This window comes from Diabrotica virgifera, chromosome 9, assembly GCF_917563875.1.
Source record: "Diabrotica virgifera virgifera chromosome 9, PGI_DIABVI_V3a".
NCBI classification, from domain to species: Eukaryota; Metazoa; Arthropoda; class Insecta; order Coleoptera; family Chrysomelidae; genus Diabrotica; species Diabrotica virgifera.
Genome location: NC_065451.1, coordinates 2,305,573 through 2,329,986, shown reverse-complemented (window position 1 = coordinate 2,329,986; position 24,414 = coordinate 2,305,573). Strand labels below are relative to the sequence as shown.

The 24,414-nt window shown below is 34.5% G+C and overlaps 1 protein-coding gene across 1 annotated transcript in view; it reads right to left on the bottom strand.

Annotated features, from left to right (window-relative positions):
* LOC114326595 (homeotic protein ocelliless-like) overlaps positions 1-24,414 on the bottom strand; it is a 383,708-nt gene that overhangs the window by 111,871 nt on the left and 247,423 nt on the right. The window lies entirely within an intron of this gene.

Below are 24,414 nucleotides of genomic sequence, written 5' to 3'. Positions count from 1 at the left end.
ATTTTGATTTTATGTTGTTCTTGTTTTTATTGTGAAGACTCTGTCTTTTTTTCAATGTGCCTCCAGTAAGTTGTCGTTCCACCTTTTTCATGGTCTTCCCACTGATCGTCTTTCTATTGGGGAACCCTCTCTCGCCGTCCTTACTACTCTATTTGTTGTCATTCGGATTACATGATCATTCCATTCTAGTTTCCATTCCACTCTTCTGCTTCTTACCAGAATTCTAGGTACTCTTCTTATTAATATTCTCCACCTTGCATCTCCGTCGGATATCTGTACTTCTAGCTCTCTCCCATAGTGCCTTGCCTTCTATTTTTTGAAGGGTTTTTATCTCCGCTATTTCTAGCATTCTTTTTATCCTCTTGTAACTATTCATGTGATGACTGTTGTGTAAATTCTACATTTCATTGCTTTCCCGATATTTTTATTTTCCAGATTCTTTCATTCAAGCAACCTACAGCTTGTTTGATCTATTCATATATGATCTTCCACTTGTTTCGAGCTTTCCGTAGCTAGATAGTGTGATGCCTAGATATTTAAACTTCATCACTTGTTCTATTATCTGACCCTCCACCTCTGGTCCTAGATCTTGGTAGATTTGCTGTTATAACCATGCATTTTCTCTTTTTTTGGGGAAATTAACACGTTTAATTTTCTGGCGGTTATATTAAATTTACAACAGTATTTCCTTCAAGAAATGCTATTGGACCTAAATACCAATTCAAAAGAAATAGGATTAAAAATAAATCAAGCAAAAACTAAATATCTAACCAACGAATCTCTAGATATAAATGTAAATATAACGCTGGACAACAATAATATAGAAAAAGTTGAGTCGCATTCAGTGAGTCCATAAAGTAACGCATAAATTCTTTATTTCGTAAACCGGTGACTTTAACCTTCTACTACTGACGTGGTGCCCACATGACCCCAGACTAAATTCAAATTACGCGCAATCTTTTATTTTTTCTGTCATAGGTTTGTGACTCACAGCTACCTTCAAGTTACAGTAACGTCTATCATTTCACTTATTGATAAGCTATTCAGTAGTATAGTATTGAGTGTATAATTAACTAAAGTTTGAAAGGGGTCATTTTGGCACCACGTCAGTGTTTGTGAAAATTTGCGAAAATGGCAAGTTCGTCTAAAACAGTAAATTACGGTGATAAAAACTATGAAGAAACTCTGTTAGCAATTCCTACTGAATTTTTGCCCAACCGGAAGAGAGAAGTAGGGAGTTGTATCTACGGTTTTACTAAACATATTACAATGGTGTCTTATGTTCCAAAGAAAAGAAGGGCTGTAGTTTTGGTTTCTACGATATATCGACAAAAATACACTGATGTTAAAACTGGTAAACCTGAAATGATTGTATTTTATAATGAAACCAAAGGGGGAGTAGATGCCCTGGATAAGAAATGTACAATTTATAGTTCAAGTAGACGTACTAGGCGTTGGCCTATGGCGGTTTTTATTCCATCATCGATATCGCAGGAGTTAATTCCTATATATTACACCAATGCTATCCAGAACCAAACAACATACTACGGGCAGACTTTTTGAAGTTGCTCGCCAGACAACTTGTTGAACGACATTTGAATAGACGTCTTATCAACCAAAGACTTCCAAGAGAATTGAGAATGAACATAAGTATAGTACTGAACAAACCGATGATTGATGAAAACGTGCATCCCGATCCCGACATAAACCAAAAACGAAAAAGATGTTTGCTCTGTCCACGAAAAAATGATAAAAAGACTAATAATTCATGTAATGTTTGTAAGATATCAATGTGTGATAACTGTAGAGCTAATATTTGTAAAGAATGTGAAAGTAACTTTTTATCTGAATTCCAAAATTGCTAAAGTTTGGGTGTTGTAGTTGTTCATATAGGGGGTTTATTTTTTTGGATTATTTTATTTTTTCATATCTTGTATATTTTATCTTTCATTTTCCATAAATATTTTATAAACATTTTAAACAATAAAAAAATTACGATATTTTTAGTAAACCGTTTCATTATTTAAGATATTTTGACATGTAATTTTTAATATGTTAAATAACTAACAATTTGGAAAAATATTATAAAAAAAAATACATACACTAATGTAAAATATGTCAAATAAATTAAATTTAACATAATTTGTCTTATTTTTAAAAAATATTGGCAATACCAAATAGAAATTACATGGGGTCTACATGGCACCACGTCAGTAGCTATGCTCCAGAAAGTACACGTCAGTAGTAGAAGGTTAAGGAAAAATCCCGAAACAGGTCGATTTTTACTTTTAAATTACGATTTTTTGGCATATAGATCATGCTAGTGACGTGTTGACGTCATCCATCTGGGCGTGATGACGTAATCGATGATTTTTTAATGAGAAGAGGGGTCATGTGATAGCTCATTTAAAAGGGTATTTAATTTTCTATTCAATAATATAAACATTAACATAATTATTTATACTGAGTGTCCAAAAAATATTTTTTTAAATAAATTAATTGGCACAAAAAGATGAATGCATGTAATTTATTTAATTGTTAATACATTTGACATCTGTCAGAAAATAGAAAAATGTTTTATTTGAAAAATAAACATTGATTTTCGGCTCAACGAAATGTTCAAACTGTCAAGAGGCAGGTGGGTGGCAGTTTAACATTGAATTTAAGCGAAAAGCAATATTTATAAACATGTTTTCCTGTTTCTTTGTTTTACATTCTTCTTTTTGTCTCAATTAATTGAATTTAATTTTTTTGAACACCCTGTATAAATAATTATGTTATTGTTTATATTAGTGAATAGAGAATTGAATGCCCTTTCAAAGGAGCTATCACATGACCCCTATTCTCATTTAAAAAAAATCATCGATTACGTCATCACGCCCAGATGGATGACGTGACTAGTATGATATATATGCCAAAAAATCATAATTTAAAAATAAAAATCGGCCTATTTCAGGATTTTTTCTTAAAGTCGCAGGTTTATGAAATAATGAATTTATGCATTACTTTATGGACGCACTGTATATACTTGGGACAAAAAATAGAACTGTCAAAGCTTAACCTAAAGGCTGATTTAAATAGATGTTCCTTAGCATGGGCAGCATTTGATCGATTACAAACAGTATTTAAATCAAACTTGCCAAACACTTTAAATGCAAAAACGTTCGATCAGTACGCGTTGCCAGTTCTGACATACGGAACCGAAACTTGGGCTTTTAACAACAGCATAGTCCACAAACTTCAAGTGACTCAGAGCTATGGAACAGAGAATGCTCAATATTAAGCTCAATGATCGCAAGTCCAATGATGAGATAAGAAGGCGATCAAAAGTAACAGATGTGATCCAGAAGGTTGTTATGTTAAAATGGAACTGGGTAGACACTGTACAATAAATATATTATACACGGCTCACTAAAATAATTAGTTACGCCCCTGTACTACTGATTACTTAAAATTCAAGTAGTATTTATGTAACCTTTCTGGAAACTCCAGGTTATTGTTGAGACTCGCATTTGAACCCCTCGCCGGGGCAGATCGTCAAAAGCTTCCTAACGAGAATCATCTCTAATCTATCGACGCTCCCGCTATTCGTAAAAAGGCCGCATTTTACCGGCTTTTTTTGCTATCGTTTTATACCGCTCAGATAATTCAATCTGCTCAGTATTATCGACGATGATTTATTTAGCGTATTAGTGAGTGCCTTACAAATGAACCAAATGGATTATGGAATTCAATCAGAGCTCTGATGTGACACGTCATCAAGGAATAAAACTGTAAGTACTCTACATGTATGTGAACATAACTTATTAGTCGTGATACTGTATGCATTTTGAACCATATACCTCTCGTAGCAAATATTCTTTGTGCCATTTATGCAGATAATACTTTAAATTACATATGAAAAATCGTTATCTACTCTTAACCAGCTTACCTATGGGAATATACTCTATAACCGTACAATAAGTATAGGTTACTATTGTTAAGGATACTTTACGTATTGCCTAAACATTTCTGGTCCTTCGAGCCGGATCATATTAATTATTTATTAATTAAATCCTCAAGGTCCTTCGTATTTGCATATTTTGATAATCTCTATTCTGAGAATAACGGTTTTTCATTTATAGTGTCTTTCTGTTGCATTTGGAAATTTCCAAGCCACGCCGCCCCGGCACAAAAATAAAATATTCCTCTCTTTCTGCACTCAAATTCTCAGTATTTAACCCAGCACGTCTCTACAATAGCTGGTAGGTTGTTAAGCCCGGTCTACACGTGCAATTTCAGAAACTACTTGCTTTGTTCAAATAAAGGAGTCGTTTTGTTTGTATGAAAAAATATTTGCATATATTACATTATTTTATTTTCGTAAATATATTTTTCTGTTTATAGTATACAAAAAGTGTACTCATTTCCTGGCTGATAGTACGGGTGTTATAATTTTAACATTGTTTGTTCAACCTTTTGATTTAAATTAAATTTATAATTTTGAATCCGATTAAGCCTGGTTCACAGGTTACAAAAATTATTAAAAATAATTTTGTTTTCTTGCATAAATTGTAAGTTTTTGCTACATTTAGCTTCGCTTAAGCTCATTTTACACTTCTAGAAAACTATAGAAAATAAATAATTGTTTTTTCCTTCAATTTAATTAATTTAAATACTTGTTAAGGGTGTCTCACACTTGCTGAAAAATACCCATTTTGGAAAATTGCATATATTTTGAAATTTTATAGTTTTGCATTTCATATACTAATCTGCGCTCATACAGGGTGATACTATTAAGCCAATCTCACACTATTAAACGTGTAATATATAATATATTGTACATATTCTCTCATTTTCGCATCGATTTATAGGTTTAGACATTTGCAAATAATCTATCTAATCTCACATTCTCGCAACATGGCTGACCGATCAAAATATAACCGACAGAGGCTCACCGCAAAACTTGATATAACCAAGTTGGCTGATTCGGTTCCCACAACTCTTAATTCTCTAAACAAATATAAAATTCGTGAAATAATTTCACAACTCAAACATTCTTACGGACTTTTCCGCGATGCTCAAAATGTGCTGGAGACGATCCCCGAGGAACCTACCCCCTCTACTGATTCCTCTGTGGTTTTTGATAAATATTTGGATACAATTTCTCTATTGGAAGAAAGGTTAGAGGTCATTGAAAGTTCTAATGTGACTGCTACCCCCTCCCTCCAATTTGACCCTAATTCTTCTCTAACCTCACAGTCTATGGCTAGGCAACGAACAGTAAACCTCCCTCGTATTCAGTTAAAACCATTTAGTGGCTTAGTTACTGAATACAATTCATTCATTGAGACCTTTGATACAATAATAGGATCTGATACTACATTAAGTGATCTGGAAAAACTCATTTACCTCAAAAGTTTTCTAACTTCCGAGCCTTTGACGCTTCTCGAGCATATCCCACTCACAGGTGACAATTACAAAATAGCCCGGGATAACCTGACACAAAGGTACGCCAACTCAAAACCGCTATCTCAAATAACTCCCATACACAGGGTAATTCACAACAGGGGCCCTCACATGTTAGAGCTCCTGAAACGGAAGTTAATCTTCAAAATTCGACTCCACATTCAATGGCTCTATCTGCAGCCTCGCTTGATAATCATTTGGTGTTATTAAGCACACTCCAGGTCTATCTTGTCGCTCCTAGCGGCAAGAGGGTCTTCGCAAAGGCACTTTTAGACTCGGCCTCACAGGTTTCATTTATTAGTGCTGACCTCGTAAAGGAACTGTCACTCACCACTAGAGATGGAAAATTACGGATCAATGGAATTAACTCCACCTCATCCTCGTCTCAATCTATTGTAGATACAACAATTTTCGCTGTCGCTAACGACGTTCCTTTTGACATCTCGTGCTCTGTACTCCCAAAGATAACAAATCCGCTTCCTCAAATTTCTATTTCGGCGAGCAAACTAAACATACCCTCAGAGATACCATTAGGTGATCCGATGTTCCATGTAACATCCCCAATTGGTATCCTGCTCGGTGCAGACCTGTATAACGATATCATTCAACCTGAAATAATTCGTTTGGGAAAAGGTCTTCCCGTTCTTCAACGCACTCTACTCGGGTACACGATATCAGGGTCAGTTCCAGACTTTGCTCTTAAGTCGAAAAATACTAAAAAGGCTTTGGAATTTTATTCAAACTCTCTCGTTACTTGTTGTTCTCATAACACTCCTTCCGCCGTAAATGAGCCGGTAGTGTCCAACGAGGAACTATCCGATCATTTACAAAAATTCTGGGAGCTGGAAGAAGCCGCTCCTCAGAACACCGATCTCATTAATGATCACCCCGCTGAAATTAATTTTGTAAAACATGTTAATGTTCTCCCCAATGGACGATATGAGTCCACACTCAATCTCAAACTCCCTATCGAAGATATAGACATGGGAAATTCGTTTCTCTCGGCAAAAAGACGTTTTCTCAGTCTCGAGAAACGTTTTCAACTCAACCCTGATTTATTGGAAAAATATCAGGACATTATATCGGAATATCTCAATAACGGACAAATAATTCAAGTGCCGTTAAAAATGCTAAATGACTCAGGTAAACCTAATTACTTTCTCCCTCACTTTCCCGTTTTCAAATCCAACTCTACTACTTCCACTCGTATAGTTTTCGATCCAAACAATAAATCGTCTACGGGAATCTCCCTCAGTGACGTCATAGACAAAGGTTATGTCGTCCAACATGAACTTTTTGACATTCTCGCTAAGTTTCGTCAGTTTAAATTCGCACTAGTAGGCGACATCAAGGCTATGTTCCTACAAATCGCCATTTGTCCCACTGAAACATTTCTGTTAAATTTTCTCTTTAGGGACAATATTCAGCAGCCTTTACGGTGCTATCAATTTCAAAGATTACCCTTCGGGCTCCCAAGTAGCCCATTTATCGCTCAAAGAGTTATCAAGCACATCGCTGACAACAACAAACATACCCACGAACTTGCTACTAGTGTTCTGCAAGAATCTATCTATATGGATGACCTGATCAGCGGTGCTGACAGTCTTCATGAATTAAGTTGTCTTTTCGAACAATTAACTTCTTTGCTAGAAACCCATGGTTTCCTCCTCCACAAGTGGAACTGCAGTTCTTCAGAATTTCTGTCTCAACACAATTTAAATCCCGTCTCTGAAGTCAGTCTTAACTTCACGGGATCTGATAAAGTCTTAGGCATATTCTGGGATTCAGAACGCGACCACTTTTCGTTTAAAACTCCTATCTTCAAATTGGCTAATGTTGTTACTAAACGTACTATTCTCTCCTACATTGCTACTTTGTATGACCCGCTAGGATGGTTATCCCCTGTCCTTGTGAACGCTAAGCTCTTGATACAGGAAATATGGTCCCAGAAATTGGACTGGGATCAACCCATTGACTCACCCATCATTATGAAAAATTGGCAAAACCTCTTATCGACATTCAAAACTATAGAAGAGGTCAAGGTACCTCGATGCTTACTTTTACAAAAGAAAGTTGTTGATGTTCAATTAATTATTTTCACCGACGCATCGGAAAAAATATACAGCACTTGTGTGTATCTCAAAGCGACATACTCAGACTTTTCTGTATCGTCGCGGCTTATCGCTTCTAAAAACAAAATTTCTCCGCTAAAAAATAAACTCACCATCCCCAAATTGGAACTTTGTGGAATAGTGTTGGGAGTCACTCTGGCTCATAGACTTTTTCACATCTTCAAGAAAAATTTGAGTATATCTTCATCTCATCTCTTTGCTGACTCTACAATTGCCTTGTCTTGGATACTTTCTAAAAAACACATTTGGAACATTTTTGTACAAAACAGAATTCAAAAGGTCAATTCCTTGTTGGAAACTTTTCCTTGTGATTTCCATTTCGTCAGAAGTCACGAAAACATCGCTGACCCCGCTTCCAGAGGGATAAATGTCTTTGATAATCCCCAGACCACCGAAGACTGGTTATGCGGACCTAGCTTTATTAGAGACAATCCCATCGATTTTTCTCTTCATCAAATTCCTCATTTTCAGGATGATCTTCCTGAATTAAGGAAGTTAGTTGTCTCAAACATAGCAACAAATCACGAACTCAACGACACCTTTGAAAATCTATTCGCTAAATCTTCTTCTTTTCGTAAAATTCAAAGAATTGTCGCTTATCTTTTTAGATTCATCAGTAATATTAAAAAGAAAATAAATAACTCTCCACGAGATACGGATATATTGACGCCACCCGAAATGGAGATCGCTGATCACGCGATCATCAGGTATATCCAAAGTATCTACTTTAAAAAAGAGATTCTTGAATTGAAAAATGCTAAACTCGTGACCAATAAAGCCATTCGTAAACTCAACCCCTTCCTACAACATAATGATGGGCTGATTCGTGTGGGAGGACGTCTCCGACACGCCCCCATATCGTATAATCAAAAACACCCCATTCTACTTCCTTCTAAATGTCGAGTTGTAGAACTAATCTTGACTCAAGCTCATCATAAGTTATTACATTCAGGCGCGCAAACAGTACTTTCGTATGTCAAAATGAAGTACTGGCCAATTGACGGATTAAGACAGATTAAACGCTTAATTCGTAAGTGTGTAAACTGTTTCCGATTCATGACACCCAATTCTGTTCAACAGATGGCAGATATGCATCCCGATCGTGTACTCCCCACTAGACCCTTCCAAGTCGTCTCAGTGGACTATGGGGGGTTCTTCTTAATTAAGTCCTCACATTTGAGGAAGGCACCGCTTTACAAAGCATACGTAGCCTATTTCATTTGCATGAGCACTAAATGTGTTCATATCGAACTCGTCACAGGATTAAGCGCAGAAGCCTATATTCTTACTCTGAAAAGGTTTATTGCCAGAAGATCCACGCCCAGTATTATTTGGAGCGACAATGCCACAAATTTCCATGGGGCAAAAAATGAAATGCGCGAATTCTATGATTTTTTCTTAAATCAAAATAATTCGGAACAGATTAAGGAATTCTGTACTCAAAACTCCATAACTTTCAAGATGGGTGTTCCCCGCAACCCCCATCAATTCGGCCTCCATGAGGTAGGAATAAAGAGTGTGAAGTATCACCTCTATCGAATTATAGGAAATTCCCACTTCACCTTTGAAGTGTTTAACACAGTATTATGCCAAATCGAGGCTATTCTAAATTCGAGACCCATCACTAGGATGTCGTCTGACGCCAATGACTTCGCTTTCCTATCTCCAGCTCACTTCTTAGTTCAAAGAAGTTTAACCGCGCCCCCTGAACCAAGTGTTTCAGAGATACCTGAAAATAGGTTGAATCTTTTTCAGCGTATTAGTAAAATTCAACAGCAATTTTGGAAATTGTGGAAAAAAGACTATCTTTGCCTCCTGCAGCAAAGAAATAAATGGGCCGACCCTACTGACCCTGTCAAGATCGGGGATTTGGTTCTGTTGAAGGAGGATGGTACTCCTCCACTCTTATGGCCAACTGCCAGGGTAATAGATGTATTGCCTGGTAAGGATGGTCTAGTTCGTACTGTCAAGATTCACACTACTCACGGTGATTTTCTTCGTGGTATTACGAAAATCGCTGTGATTCCCCTGGAAGATTAAAATGTATCCCTAGGGGGAAAACTTATCGTTTTCCTCCATTTTATCGTTGTTACCCCTTGTGTATATAAACTCTAATTTCTTCAAACATTTCTTATCGTTGTGCACATCTTTGCCAATCCCCTCTCTTCGAGGTGATATAGGCCATCTCTCTCGCCTGTCGCCCCCGGCAATATGTACAATAAATATATTATACACGGCTCACTAAAATAATTAGTTACGCCCCTGTACTACTGATTACTTAAAATTCAAGTAGTATTTATGTAACCTTTCTGGAAACTCCAGGTTATTGTTGAGACTCGCATTTGAACCCCTCGCCGGGGCAGATCGTCAAAAGCTTCCTAACGAGAATCATCTCTAATCTATCGACGCTCCCGCTATTCGTAAAAAGGCCGCATTTTACCGGCTTTTTTTGCTATCGTTTTATACCGCTCAGATAATTCAATCTGCTCAGTATTATCGACGATGATTTATTTAGCGTATTAGTGAGTGCCTTACAAATGAACCAAATGGATTATGGAATTCAATCAGAGCTCTGATGTGACACGTCATCAAGGAATAAAACTGTAAGTACTCTACATGTATGTGAACATAACTTATTAGTCGTGATACTGTATGCATTTTGAACCATATACCTCTCGTAGCAAATATTCTTTGTGCCATTTATGCAGATAATACTTTAAATTACATATGAAAAATCGTTATCTACTCTTAACCAGCTTACCTATGGGAATATACTCTATAACCGTACAATAAGTATAGGTTACTATTGTTAAGGATACTTTACGTATTGCCTAAACAGACACATAGGAAGAATGGAAAACAACCGCTGGACAAAGCGAATTCTCGAGTGTCGACCAAAGGCAAGCCAAAGAAGTAGAGGCAGACCTCAAACAAGGTGGATTGATGACATAATGCTATAATACAGTCCAAAACATCTGCTCCAACAAAAATGCATTTAATGAAGAAAAATCTTCTAAAACAACGATATTAACAAGAAATGATTGTGGTTGCTATTTATAAACAAAGATTTCCACAATATTAAACAAGAAAATAACAGAACACCAAATATACGATCCACAATTTTATTACTAGCAAGAAGAGATTATCTTACAATACTATATGTAAAACCAAACTCAACATTACACTGGATAGATCAAAGAACTGCATTTATAAAATACCTTGTGAGTGCAACAATTTGTTTGGGAAAAACGTCAAAAGCACTAAGTATTAAAATAAATGAGCATGAATCATAATATGATATGTACTATTATGTACATTAAAAATGGAGTGTGACTGCCATTACTTTAACGCGGAACAAGAAATCGTGTTAACCCTTAACTACAGACATCCGGTATTTTTTACCGGCGGGCATTCCCAAAATGTGGATTTCGTGGTAACCTCACAACTTACAAGTTCATGTGTCTCTGTACCTCTCGGGCAGTTTATATAACAATGCTAGTCAAAGCGTGTATTGTGTATTGTCAATATTTTATTTTCTGGTACACATCAAAAATCTTAACCGGTAAAAATTACCGGATGTCTGTGTTAAGGGAGTATTTTTATATGAGTACTATATTTGTAAATCTGAAATGTTTACATTATTTTTTTGTGTTTTTGGGGAAAAAGTAAAGAAATGGACTGTGGAAGACATCCTGGACCTTCAATGAAGGTTAAATTTGAAGATAAAAATTTTGAGACCACTTTGCAAAAATGGAATTGCCATTTAATTTTATTACAATTTTACCCCTTGCAGATTTTTTTTCATGGATGTAAAAATTTTCGTGGATGCTATTTTATATTTCCTTTGTGATTCTATGTTACGTTTATTTGTTAAAAAAAAGTTTAAATTTTTGTCCATAGCATTTATGGCCGTTTGTTTCAATAGACCAAAAATGTTACCAAAATTCTGGTTTCATAGATTATTCTTCAAAAATCTTGTATTATATTATTAAAATCACTCATTTTACCATTTTTCCCATATCTAGAGACTCCATAAAAACACATAATGCAAAACGTTTTTGTTTTTTATTATTAACTTTATATTTTGATTCTATTTTATAATGACCGGTAAAAAATACCGGGAGTCTGTAGTTACGTGATAATATTGGGATGTCTGTAGTTAAGGGTTAAGACTCGTCTTTCCTAAAGATCTTAATATTGTGGTGCGATTATGAAGTAATTAAAAAATAGAAAATCTAACAAATTAAATGCCACACCAGCAGCACCCAGCAGTAAAGAGGCCCAAATTAAAATTCTAGATATTCAACAAACACTAGTAAGAGAGAATGGAAAAGATAACAAATATCTTTGAACATATTCACTCTTTGTCGGCACAAAATAACGATTCCTAGAAAACCTAATTAAATTTGACAAACCGTCCAAAAACCCATACACATAACTTTCTTTAAAAACTCAATTCCGCACAAATAATCTCTCTGAGCCTACCGACCTAACACTGAGTGGCGAAATGCAATTCTTATTAGCCGGTTTCAATACATATGTACCTACAAAAAAAGGTATCCAAGCGGAAATTTAACAAGTGACTCGATGCAAATAAACACCAAATTTTTGGAAAATAGAAGTAATGTTGTCGGGTGTACAGGTATAGAGGCACGAAAAGGTGCTTCTTCCTACTGTAATATAATATTTTTGGGTTTACCTGTTTTGTTTTGGTGTAAATACCACGTGCCGGAGAAGACGTTATCGACAAAACTTTCGAATTTTAGATCTTATCAGTTCTAGAAACTATGGAAGTTTTCAAAAATCATTTTCGTTGGAAATATTATGTTGATTTAGTAGAAGTAAAATATTGGTTATAAATTATATTATTTACAAATCACAGTCTGATACAGCATTTAAAATATGATGTAAACGAAGAGATAAAAAAAGGATAGTTCAAAAACACAAAACTCCGCAAATGTTCAAATAAGAGGCACCAGTATACAGGGTGAGGCAAATAAAGGGCCTATTAGAAATATCTCAAGAACTAAAGGCAACAGAATCATGAAAATTTGAATTAAGGGGTTTTGAAGAGTCATCTATTTAATGAAAATATTTTCATCTATTTGCTACTTCCGGTTATACCGGAAGTTGCTTATAACTTCGTTTTTTAAAATGGGACACCCTGTATATTTTTACATTTTTGGTTTCCCTTCGATGTCTTCTTTCTTAAAAAATGAGGTTTTGTAATGTTATACAGGGTGTTTTAAAAGATAATTACGTTTTTGAAGTTATACTTCTTTACCGGCGATAGAGGGTGATTTTTTTATATGTTAAAACCTATCAGCCCGGCGCATGCGCATTATAACTTTGTTCTGATTGGATGTTCAAATGACATGTCAAAAATTATCCGATATGGCAGCTGTGGTTTGGAGGTAAAGGTAAACAAATGTATAATATATTAGTTTTATTGTTGTGAGGACAGAAACAAAAAAGTTTATAATATTGTAGTGACTTTTAAATAGTTTTTAAAAGCAACAGGTACGTAATAATTGTTAATGTATCATGGGTATAAACCTACCTATTTGATCTGCCAAAATACATTAGTATGTAATACCTTTTATTTATATAATTTGATTACCATCAAAATTTCTATCAATATTCACCTAATATATTGTTTTTTTACTCTATGTTTTGTTGTATTTTTTCAATTCTAAATCATTTCAATTAAAAATTAAAATAATTTGATCAATTTTCAAAATATCAAAATATCACAAGTTTAATCCGTTTAGTTAGTCGATCTTCGTAAATAATGACACATAGTGTCCGTGGCTAAGCGGAGAAGGCAAATAAATTCCAATACCAACCGCTCTTATCAACGCTGGTTCGAGTCCCAATAGAAACTTTCTTTTTTGTTTTTTTTTTAATAAATTTTATGATTGTAAGTATATTTATTATATAATTGTATTTTCAGAAAATACGTATTTAGTTAAAAAAATTTTCGACAATTAATGTTCAGACATCATTTGTGGTTTGTTTAATGTGTTTGTGTGTGTTTTATTCTTTTATTATTTTAATTTTTGGCACTGTTCTAATAAAAATGTTTGAGAAGTAGTAAGTATAAATTAGTTTAATATTTAAACAAAATATAAATAAAAAGTATATTAATTTCGTTTAAATCATATAATAGAAGTATAACTTCTTACGTGCGTACAAAGTACACACACATTCTTTTTTTATTAATTTCGTAGCAACATTCACACCATGTAGAATTGTAGTAGTTTGACATATAAAACTCTACTTACGTTCAAATGATTTTTAATGTAGTCTACTATTGTTAAGAATTATTAGTATAGCTAAATTTTTAATTTTAGTATACAGGGTTGGTCAAAACTCGGAATGAGTATTTTCTGAGTTTTCTTAAATGGAACACCCTGTATTTTAGTATTACAATAGGCTTGTTCCAACTCGACACAAAACCGTTCTTGAACGGTTCGTGAACCGCGCAGTAACGAAAAATGTGTTACTGCGCATAATTGTTCGTTATTGCGCATGAGCGTGACGGTTCAAGAACGGTTTTGTGTCGAGTTGGAACAAGCCTAATAATAAAATCGTCTAATAATAAGATCGTTCGCGGTAACGATCCTGTACTAGTCCAGGATTACTTCGCATGCGCACTTTAAAAAAGCGCGTTCGCGGTAATCGAGTTCTGAACTCCTAGTCCGGGATTTTGTCAGATTTGTCGTTCGCGGTAACCGAACTGCGAGTTCGGAACCAGTCCAACCGATCCTTGGGATCTAAAGCGAACTCGGAGTCCGAATATGCGCAGTAGGAATTCCAAATACTTACAAACATTTCTATAATGTTTTGTGCTTTAAACAGCTGATTTGTAGCGGTGTTTGCTTTTCATTCTGTGCTTATTTCATTTGTTTTTAATACTGTGGTTTAACTCAAAAGTTTAGAAATTTATTGATTTTCAATCAAATCTTTTTTACATACTTTGATGTATAATTTTTACAGTAATATGATCATAAAAAAATAAATAATTTTTTTAATATGAAGGTACTAAATACTGTGTATCTTTAAAGTTAAATATTTATTAGATATATATTTGTGATACAAATATAACTAAATAAAATGCAAAATGTACTACCTGAAATCTTTATTAGACGAGGATATCCTAATATTTTATTGATAAACAATACATTATATGTACGTTAATATTCAAATATGTAAGTATGTATTAGAAATACTAAAAATACTCCATGTACCTAATTAATAAAAATTTTACATTACCAGTAACCAGTATAAAAGAACAAATTTTTTTCTTAGAAAAAATATTTGGAGAACGTTTTATATGGTCTCGTAGCTTATTAAAGTCACTAAAACTAATAACAATAAAAGATTTCATTATACCAAGCCTATTCATACTATAAACATATATCTGGCTGATCTAGTAAAATGTTCATGCAAATCTGAATTAAAATAACAAATTCATCAAAATAAGATGGACACATAAAAACTAGGTTATAATAGTGTTATGGACTAGTTTTAAATTCGTTCGCGGTGTAAATCAATCCTGAACTGATTCTGAACCGCGTCCTAAGAGTGTCCGTAACTAATCCTGGACAAGTACAGGATCGTTACCGCGAACGAAGCTATTAATAACTGGGTGAAAAACAGAAGAGTAGAATGGAACGACTACATAAGCCGAATGACAACAAATAGAGTAGTAAGGACGGCGAGAGACGGTTCCCAGTTCCCGATTCCCCAATAGGAAGACGATCAGTGGGAAGACCACGAAAAAGATGGAATGACAACTTACTGGAGGCACATTGAAAAACAGACAGTCATGTCTACATAAAAAGAAGAAGAAGAAGAAGAAGGCTTCGAGCTTAGACAAGGAAAGAGAGAGGACGGGTAACACTCATTTAACACACACGTTCCAAAAGTGAAGCCAGTTTTTGGTTTGTTTGTCACCAAAAACATGGCGGTCACGTCAAAAATAACAATAGGTTGCCAGTGGTGGGTGTTCGTTGAAGGTTAAAATTTCATAAAAAATAAAGTAAATCATCATCTAAAATTCGTAATAAAAACATATGTATGTATTGAAACATAAATGTACGTAATATGAGCAACTTAATAAAACATTTACCGTACACAAATTCTTCATTTTAAATACATTTCATGTTTTCATTTTAATTACTCAATGCATAACAATACCCCAAAGATACGTCGATGATCAAAATCTCTGGTGTCGGTTTGGCTTCACTTTTGGTCATAGGATTACTCTTTTTTCCTTGTCTAAGGTTTCGAGCTTCTGTCATATTATGTTTAATCTGTATAATCATGTATAATCTGTGTATAATATTAATATACGACGTATGACAGAAGAAACTCAAAATAAATGAGAATCATTGAAAAGCATGTATTTAAAGAAACAAAAATAATTGAAATGTCAAAAAGTCAAAACATAAACATTCAAACGGTCAAAAAATGTTTATTTTGAAAACAATTTTTGAAAAATAAAAGCATTAATTTGATTTAATTTAAAAAAAAGACATGAATTAAAAACGATACGAAATATTCAAAAATATAAATAAAAGCAAAATCCCCAACGCTAGATACACTAAAAAGTAAAAGAGAGCCTACCAAAGCGTCAGAAAGAGAAGAAGAAAGAGGAAGGGGTTACCGAAATAATAGAATACTCAAAAGATAAACAAATCGCTAAATGCGATCGGCTAAGCCTTTTGATCGGCTAATCATCTTAATAGAAAATGTTGACTTTATTAACAATATTATTCTTTTTGTACATATTAACAACTTTATTGTAAAGTTGCTATATATATTTTTTGTAACAAGATATTTTTGATATAAACTAGAATGAAGTACCTATTACAATTGTATAGATATTTTTGCCACTATAGTTTAAAAAACGATATAAAAGAATAACAAACCTGGTAAAAATGTTTCGTATCACAATTATTTTTACAATCACAGTCCCAGATCCTATCACTAAATCACTCGGAACATAATCGCACAATCGACAAAATTACTAATTTTCGAAACAGAGCTAACAAAAATAGTCAATAATCTATCACTCTCTGTCCTATCACCCGAAACGATATTAACCAACTGAGTAGGTAACTAAACTAGTACAAAGCTATCGATGTTGCTGCAGGGACCATCCCTAGATGGTAAAGAAGGGAGTGGGGCAGGGTTGGAGGGTGGTGTGGTACAATTGGTAATTGTTTATGAATTACCTGGGCGTGAGACTATGCAGTTATAGGAACCTTGTTGGGTTTTTGGCCATTTTCACTTTTTACCTGAGTGTATCGAGGGACTGGCTCATTGATTTATTTGATTTCTGATATTATAGATGAAGTTAATGTATAATTCATGAAAAATAATTGTTTAGGGATTGGTAACAAGGAAATAAGATATTTGTATGTACGTACCACATTGATATGTATTTCTTACAAGAAGAAAGTGTTCTTTATCAAATCTGCTGAAAACAATATCTATTATAACTATCTCATCATTCAATATTCGCTGTCCAGTGCTGGACATAGATCTCCCTCATAATTTTCTATCTTTTCCATTGTGCCTCTTGCATCCAATTCCTATTTAGTCCAGGGCGCATCTGTTTTGAGATGGACGTTGAGAGGTGACTTATATTTTTTTTCAAAAAGTTCTTGGAATTAACTCCTATAATAATTGAGTTATCCTCCCACTCAAAAATGTGCGAAACATTGTTTAAATAATCAAAATGTTAAAAAATGAAGTAAAAATTCGATTATTTTCTTCGTTCTTTGATTATAACTTTCAAAGTATTGACTTCCGAGAAAATATGTACGGATATAAAAGTTGCGTAATTAAATTTCCTACAATATAGGATGGATTACAAATTTTAAAAATTGTCACCCTTGTTGCAAAATAGCAATAATTGCGAAAACACCATAAAAAAACAAGTATTGCCATTTTACGTTTTTCAACCATTTATGCTAAACTTAGAAACTTCATATTTTACCCAGAAAAACTTTATGATATAATAAAACAATGCTGTAAACTTTATTAAGATCGGTTCAATAAATTTTGCAATCCAGCTTTCGCAACAAAAATCCTTTTTTCAAAATGTTACAGGACTGAAAATAAAGCAGATAGCAAGTTGAATTTTTTGCATATAGAAGAATATTGTACCTTTCATTTGCAATTTTTAAAATTAAAATCCATTAGCTACCACGGCTATAAGAATTTTTTTAAATAAATTAAACAGCGGTGTTCGATTCACACAAGTTGATTTCCACCAAAATTTCTTCCAATCTTTATCTAATGTATATTTTCTTACTCTATATTTTGTTGTATTTTAATATTTTAATTCCACAAAAATCAAACAATAAAATTTTATTCTCTAACTTAAAATATACGAACAAAGAACGTTATTGCCAAAAAAAGTGTTATCTCAAAGGACAGAGTATGTGTTTTTATTTTGCAATAAACAAATTTATTTATTTATATCGAAATGTACTAAAAATTAAAACGTATCAATCATTATCAAAGGTCATTGGAATGCCCAATCAGAGCAAACTATCCGCCGTCCTGCGCGTAGCGCCAAAAAATATTGTTTATTTAAAAAAATTCCTGACGCCGTAGTGGTTAACCGATTTTAATTTTGAAAATTGCAAGTGAAAGGTAGAGTATTTCTCTATACGTAAAAAAAATTCAACTTGCTGTCTGCTTTATTTTCAGTCCTGCAATATTTTGAAAAAATGATTTTTTTTGCGAAAGCTGGGTTGCAAAATTTATTTTGCAAAATCTATTGAACCGATCTTAATGAAATTTGCAGTATTGTTTAATTATATCATATAGTTCTTCTGGGTAAAACATGAAGGTCCTAAGTTTAGCATAAATGGTTGAACAACGTAAAATGTAAATATGTACTTGTTTTTTTATGGTTTTTTTTCGCAATTATTGCTATTTTGCAACAAGGGTGACAATTTTTAAAAATTTTAACGAATCCTATATTGTAGGAAACTTAATTACGCAACTCTTATGTCAGTACAACTTTTCTCGGAAATGAATACTTTTAAAGTTATAATCAAAAATCGAATAGAAAAAAATCGAATTTTTCCTTCATTTTTAGACATTTTGATTATTTAAACAATGTTCCGGACTTTTTTGGGTGGGAGGATAACTCAAATATTATTTAAGTTATTTTCAAGCAATTTCTGCAAAAAATATGAGTCACCTCTCAACGTCCAAATGTACTAATATTTTTACAGATGGGCCCTGGTCTAATGGAAACGTTGATCGTCAGTCCAACGTGTTGGTGGACGACCTCTGCTTCGGTAGGCATCATCTCTTGGTCCCGATTCCAGTATCCGCTTTGTCCATCTGTTGTCTGTCATTCGAGCCACATGACCTGTCCAGTTCCAATTCATTGTTGCTAATTCTAGGACACACAGATCTTTTGCACTGTTCTACTTGTTATGGTCAACGTTTCCGCTCCATAAATCAAGACTGGGAAACACACTGATTAAAGGTTTTTCTTTTAAGATCTGTATTTAGAACAACAATATTTTTTTATTTAGAAACATATCTACAATCCATATCAACCACGCATGGTTATTAGTGAAGTAACGTACACAAGGATTTGTTTTATTAACATTAAGTAGATGTTATAGACATGAATCTTTTGATTAATTTGGTATATATTCGGTGTTTGTAGTCAAGGTGGTTTTACTGACATATTCTTCTTCTTTTTCCTCAGCTTTTACCTTTTGAAAGGTCGTTCTTGCTAACTCTTCTTCGTCAGTAATTTCTGTTGTCATCGTATCTTCCTCTAAACCGTTCTCTTTCATGTCCTCTGCCACACAGTCCTTCATAAGTCATTCCTTTATGGGTCACACTTCACCGTCGTACACCAACGCAGGTCTCACCACACTCTTGCATATCTTTTTTGTAATCCTTTTCCCAATTTTTCGATAAGAGTGTATCCCGCTCATTCACATCTAGTTACTGATCCAACAGTAAGAACAGAAGTAGAGGTAAAAGTCCTCTCTTTATCCCTAATATCCTATCTTTCTCTCCAATCTATGCAATTTCCCTTCACGTATAGAAGTTTGTGAAGAGATTACAGATATCTCGCCCTGCTCTCGAATTCATAAAGTCCTGGCAAAGGTGGTGCTACCATTAAAGAACGAGTTTTCCTAAAGAAGGCTAATGGCAAATTTACAGAGACCAAAGAGGAAAGTCTGTTATATCTTGGGCCTTAACAATTCTGAATGATGCAGATAGACGAGTGAATATAGACCAAAATTTGGCCACGTTCTATAAATTGGAAAGTAGACACAACAATCATAAGACCAAGCAGAATGAGATGAGCTATAAATGAATTTTAGCTATATATAAGTCTCCAGAGAGAGATGACATATATCCGATACGTTTAAAAATGGTAATGGAAGTGCTAAAAGATAATCCTCTAAGCAATCCTCAATATGCATGACAACATGGTAGATTTACGGTTGCGTGATCTAAATAGGGTCACTTATCTCAAAGTCAATGGAGGACAAAGATATAGTAATGGTCGCTTTTTTAGACAGTGAAGAAGCATTTAATAATGTCAGTACCTCACTTTTTGATTAAGGCAATGAGTAAACAAGGCACACCTGTGGTAATATGCAGATGGATAAGGGCATCCCTAGAGAATAGGGTAGTAATACAATGGTAATACCCACTTTGGGTAAAGCAACCATTAAAGCAAAAGCAGATGGAGACTGTCTACAAGCAGGACTTTTGTCACCCTTACGCTGGGCAACCTTGGTAGATGATCTTTTCAAATATCTGTCCACAAAAATGCTGACGACATTACCATCGTCGTCAGGGGCAAATTTTCCCAAGTGATTTCTGAGAGAATGCAAGCAGCCCTAAACATAATGGATAACTGGTGGAAACTAAAGAGACTGGTAGGCAATATTCAAGACAAAGCGTGAACTTCACAAAAAATGCAGCATTACAAGCCATAAAACCACCGGTGCTGGGAGGAACAGAGACTTTATTTGCCAAAGAAACAAAATAAGAATAAATGTAAAGACTGAAAAAGTTTTGTACACACTTATGACAACAGGTGAACAGGGAAAGTGTACTTTTTGAAGTGTGTAAAACAAATAAATCCTAGCTGAGCGCTTTCGGCTTATAAAGCCATCTTTGGAGCTATGCTACAATAGAAAGGTCTCTAATGAATAATTGATCTTAGAATTCAAAAGTTTAACTTACGTCAAAAGGTTCAAAATACTACTATGAAGAGAGATGGATCCCATGTACCATACACAAAAAATACTTCTATTACTTGTGCAGTTTTTTTAATGATGGAGAAAATATAGAAAAAAACCTTGTCTGTCTGTTGAAAAAAGGTGGTCAATTCTTGCTGTTCTTAGTCGGAAAAGTTGAAAAAACATATATATTACAAGCACAAAGGACTTTCACGAAAAACTACATTACATTAAGGTCGAGAGACCTTACCATCAGATGTGTGCTGTGTCAGTATGAAGAATGGCGGAATGGCGACATGTAGTCTGGTGGATTTTAATGACAGCTGACATAGAAAGTGTGTGCTGATAAAGGTACTTTCACCTTTTCTCATAACAAGTGACAGTTGACATATAACATTTTAGCAATTGCTTCTTCTTCTTCTTCTTGTGTCACTCCTATCGGAGATTGGAAATCATCAAGGCTACCCTGACTTTGTTTACAGCTGACCTAAAAAGTTCATTAGTGGTGCAGCCAAACCACTCTCTCAAATTCCGCATCCACGACATTCTTCTACGGCCTGGATTCCGTTTTCCTTCTATTTTTCCTTGCATTATATTTTGAAGTAATGCGTATTTATGACCTCTCATCAGGTGACCCAAATACTCGAGTTTTCTTCGTTTTATCGTTAATAAAATTTCTGGGTCTCTTCCTATCCTTCGTATTACTTCAAGATTTATGATTCTTTCATCCCAGCTTATCTTCAGCATTCGACGGTAGCACCACATCTCGAATAGCACCTAGCTAGAACTAGCAATTGCTGTTCACCTGTTAAAATAAGAATAGATGAAGTAGTTTTCAATCCTAATAGCAATATTAATAATATTTAAAAATATTAAAATATTACTAAAAGATTTTTAAATTGAAAACTTATTGGTCCATTTTCTTGGTAACACCTCCAGGGCTTCTAAAATTTGTAAGCCAGATGGATGCTGAAGCGAAGAAGACAAGAGGGAATTCAAAAACTTACAATTCACGACCCCGTCTGTTCAGCTGGTAAATTCCAACAAAAAATGGACCTAGTTACTCAAATAAACTCTCGGTGTTGGTCAATTGGAGTATGGAGTAGCAGGCCGACGTTCTCTCCGATGAGACTCCAACAAGAGTCGAAAATCGTCGTTTCAGAGGGCTGGACTGCGCTCCGTATTCTAATTGAAAAATAAGATTGTTTTGCCTTCGCATTGCAACTGAATAAAAATTGAATTTTCATTTTATTTTTATATTGGTCGTTACTTCTTTGAGTAACTAGGTCCATTTTCTGTTGGAATTTACCAGCTGCACTGACGGGGTCGTGAATTGTAAGTTTTTGAATTCCCTCTTGTCTTCTTCGCTTCAGCATCCATCTGGCTTGCAAATTTTAGAAGCCCTGGAGGTGTTACCAAGAAAATGGACCAATAAGTTTTCAATTTAAAAATCTTTTAGTAATATTTTAATATTTTTAAATATTATTAATATTGCTATTAGGATTGAAAACTACTTCATCTTTCAATTGCCAGATGACGCTAGTCACCTAGTCCATTCACGTTAGTTGCGGTGTGGGGGATAAACTCTCGGTGTTGGTCAATTGGAGTATGGAGTAGCAGGCCGACGTTCTCTCCGATGAGACTCCAACAAGAGTCGAAAATCGTCGTTTCAGAGGGCTGGACTGCGCTCCGTATTCTAATTGAAAAATAAGATTGTTTTGCCTTCGCATTGCAACTGAATAAAAATGGAATTTTTATTTTATTTTTTTTTAATAAGAATATATTGAAGCCAAAACACAAGGTTTAAGTGACAACGGAGTTATTAACAAATCATATTAAATGAAATCATGGACCTCACTGAAATAATTTGTATAGAAGTTGAGGCTTTGAGATGGAGATTTATCGCAGAGTATAAAGGATATCGTGGATGGAGAGAGTGATGAATCAGATAGTTAAACACATTGTAAATAAAGAGAAGGAAGTTCTGAATACAATAAAATGAAGAAAATTGGAGTACTTTGCCCACATAAAGATAACGAGCTGTTCTTCTTCTTCTTTGAGTGCCTCTCCTATCGGAGATTGGATATCATTAGGGCGATTCTAATTTTATTTACTGCTGTTTTGAACAATTCGTTAGTGGTACAGCCAAACCACTCTCTCAAATTTCTCATCCAGGACATTCTTCTACGGCCTGGATTTCTTCGTCCTTGGATTTTTCCTTGCATTATATTTTGTAGGAATGTGTACTTTTGTCCCCTCATCAGGTGGCCTAAGTATTCAAGTTTTCTCTTTTTTATATTCAGTAGAACTTCTTCTGGCTCGTTATTTATTCTGCGTATTACTTCTTCATTTGTAATTTTATCCACTCAACTTATTCTTAGTATACGGCGGCAGCACCACATCTCAAAGCTTTCAAGATTTTTAATATTCCTCTGTTTAAGAGTCCATGACTCAACACCGTAGAGCAAAGTACTGAATACATAGCATTTTAACATTCTAGTTCGTAGATGAATACTAATATCACGATTACAAAATAATTTTTTCATTTTTATAAAAGTAGACCTGGCAATTTCAATACGTCTTTTTATCTCGTGATTTTGGTCACCTGTTTCATTGATAAGCGAGCTGTTAACCATAACGAAAACAGCCAAACTCGAATACCTTAGTCACATTATAAGGAACAGTGAAAAATATGGAGTGATGCAACTAATTTTATAGGGAAAAGTAGAAGGAAAACAAGAACCAGGAAGGTTAAGGATTTCCTGGTTGAAAAAGCTACATGGATCAACACAACAACCAGAAATCTTTTCACAGAAGCAGTGTTCAAAGTAGAGATTGCCGTGATGGTTGCTAACATCCGAAACGGTTAGGCACTACAAGAGGAAGAAGAAGAAGAATATTAGTGTTCCTGTAACAATGGCCATAGTTCTCGAGGTACTTTTTTCTTTACAATTGTAAACTCTTTTTAAAAATTTAGAGCTGTCCATTGTCGGATGTTTCTTAGCCGCACGTAGTTTTTTCCTTCCTAGTCTTCTCTTTCCTTCGACCTTTCCTTTCACTATTAGTTGAGCAGATTGGTGCTTATTATTTCTCAGTATGTGGCCTGAGTATGATGTTTTTCTAACTTCCACTGTGTTGAAAAGTTCTCTTGCCTTGCCAATTCTATACAGCACTTCTTTGTTTGCGGTATACGATGTCCATGAAATTTTGAGGATTCTTCAGTAGATCCACATTTCAAAGGCCACCAATTTATTCACGATTGATGTTTTAAGGGTCCACATCTTAACTGCATAGGAAAGACTTACTAGACGTAGTCGAATTTCGAATTTTATTCGAAAATCACATAGCAGTCTTTTGATTTTTTCGAATAATTTTCTGACCTGTTCTATTCTCGATCTTATTTCTAGATTAGGATTTAGGCTGCTGTCGATCCAACAGCCAACATCCCAAGGACCAACTTAAATTTATTGACCTGACATTCTGGTTTTTTGTCCAAGTAATGAAGCTTGAAATAGGACAAAACCTCGCAATTTTTACAGAATGGATCGATTTGCTTAAACATTTGAGAATAAGAAATAGATAGT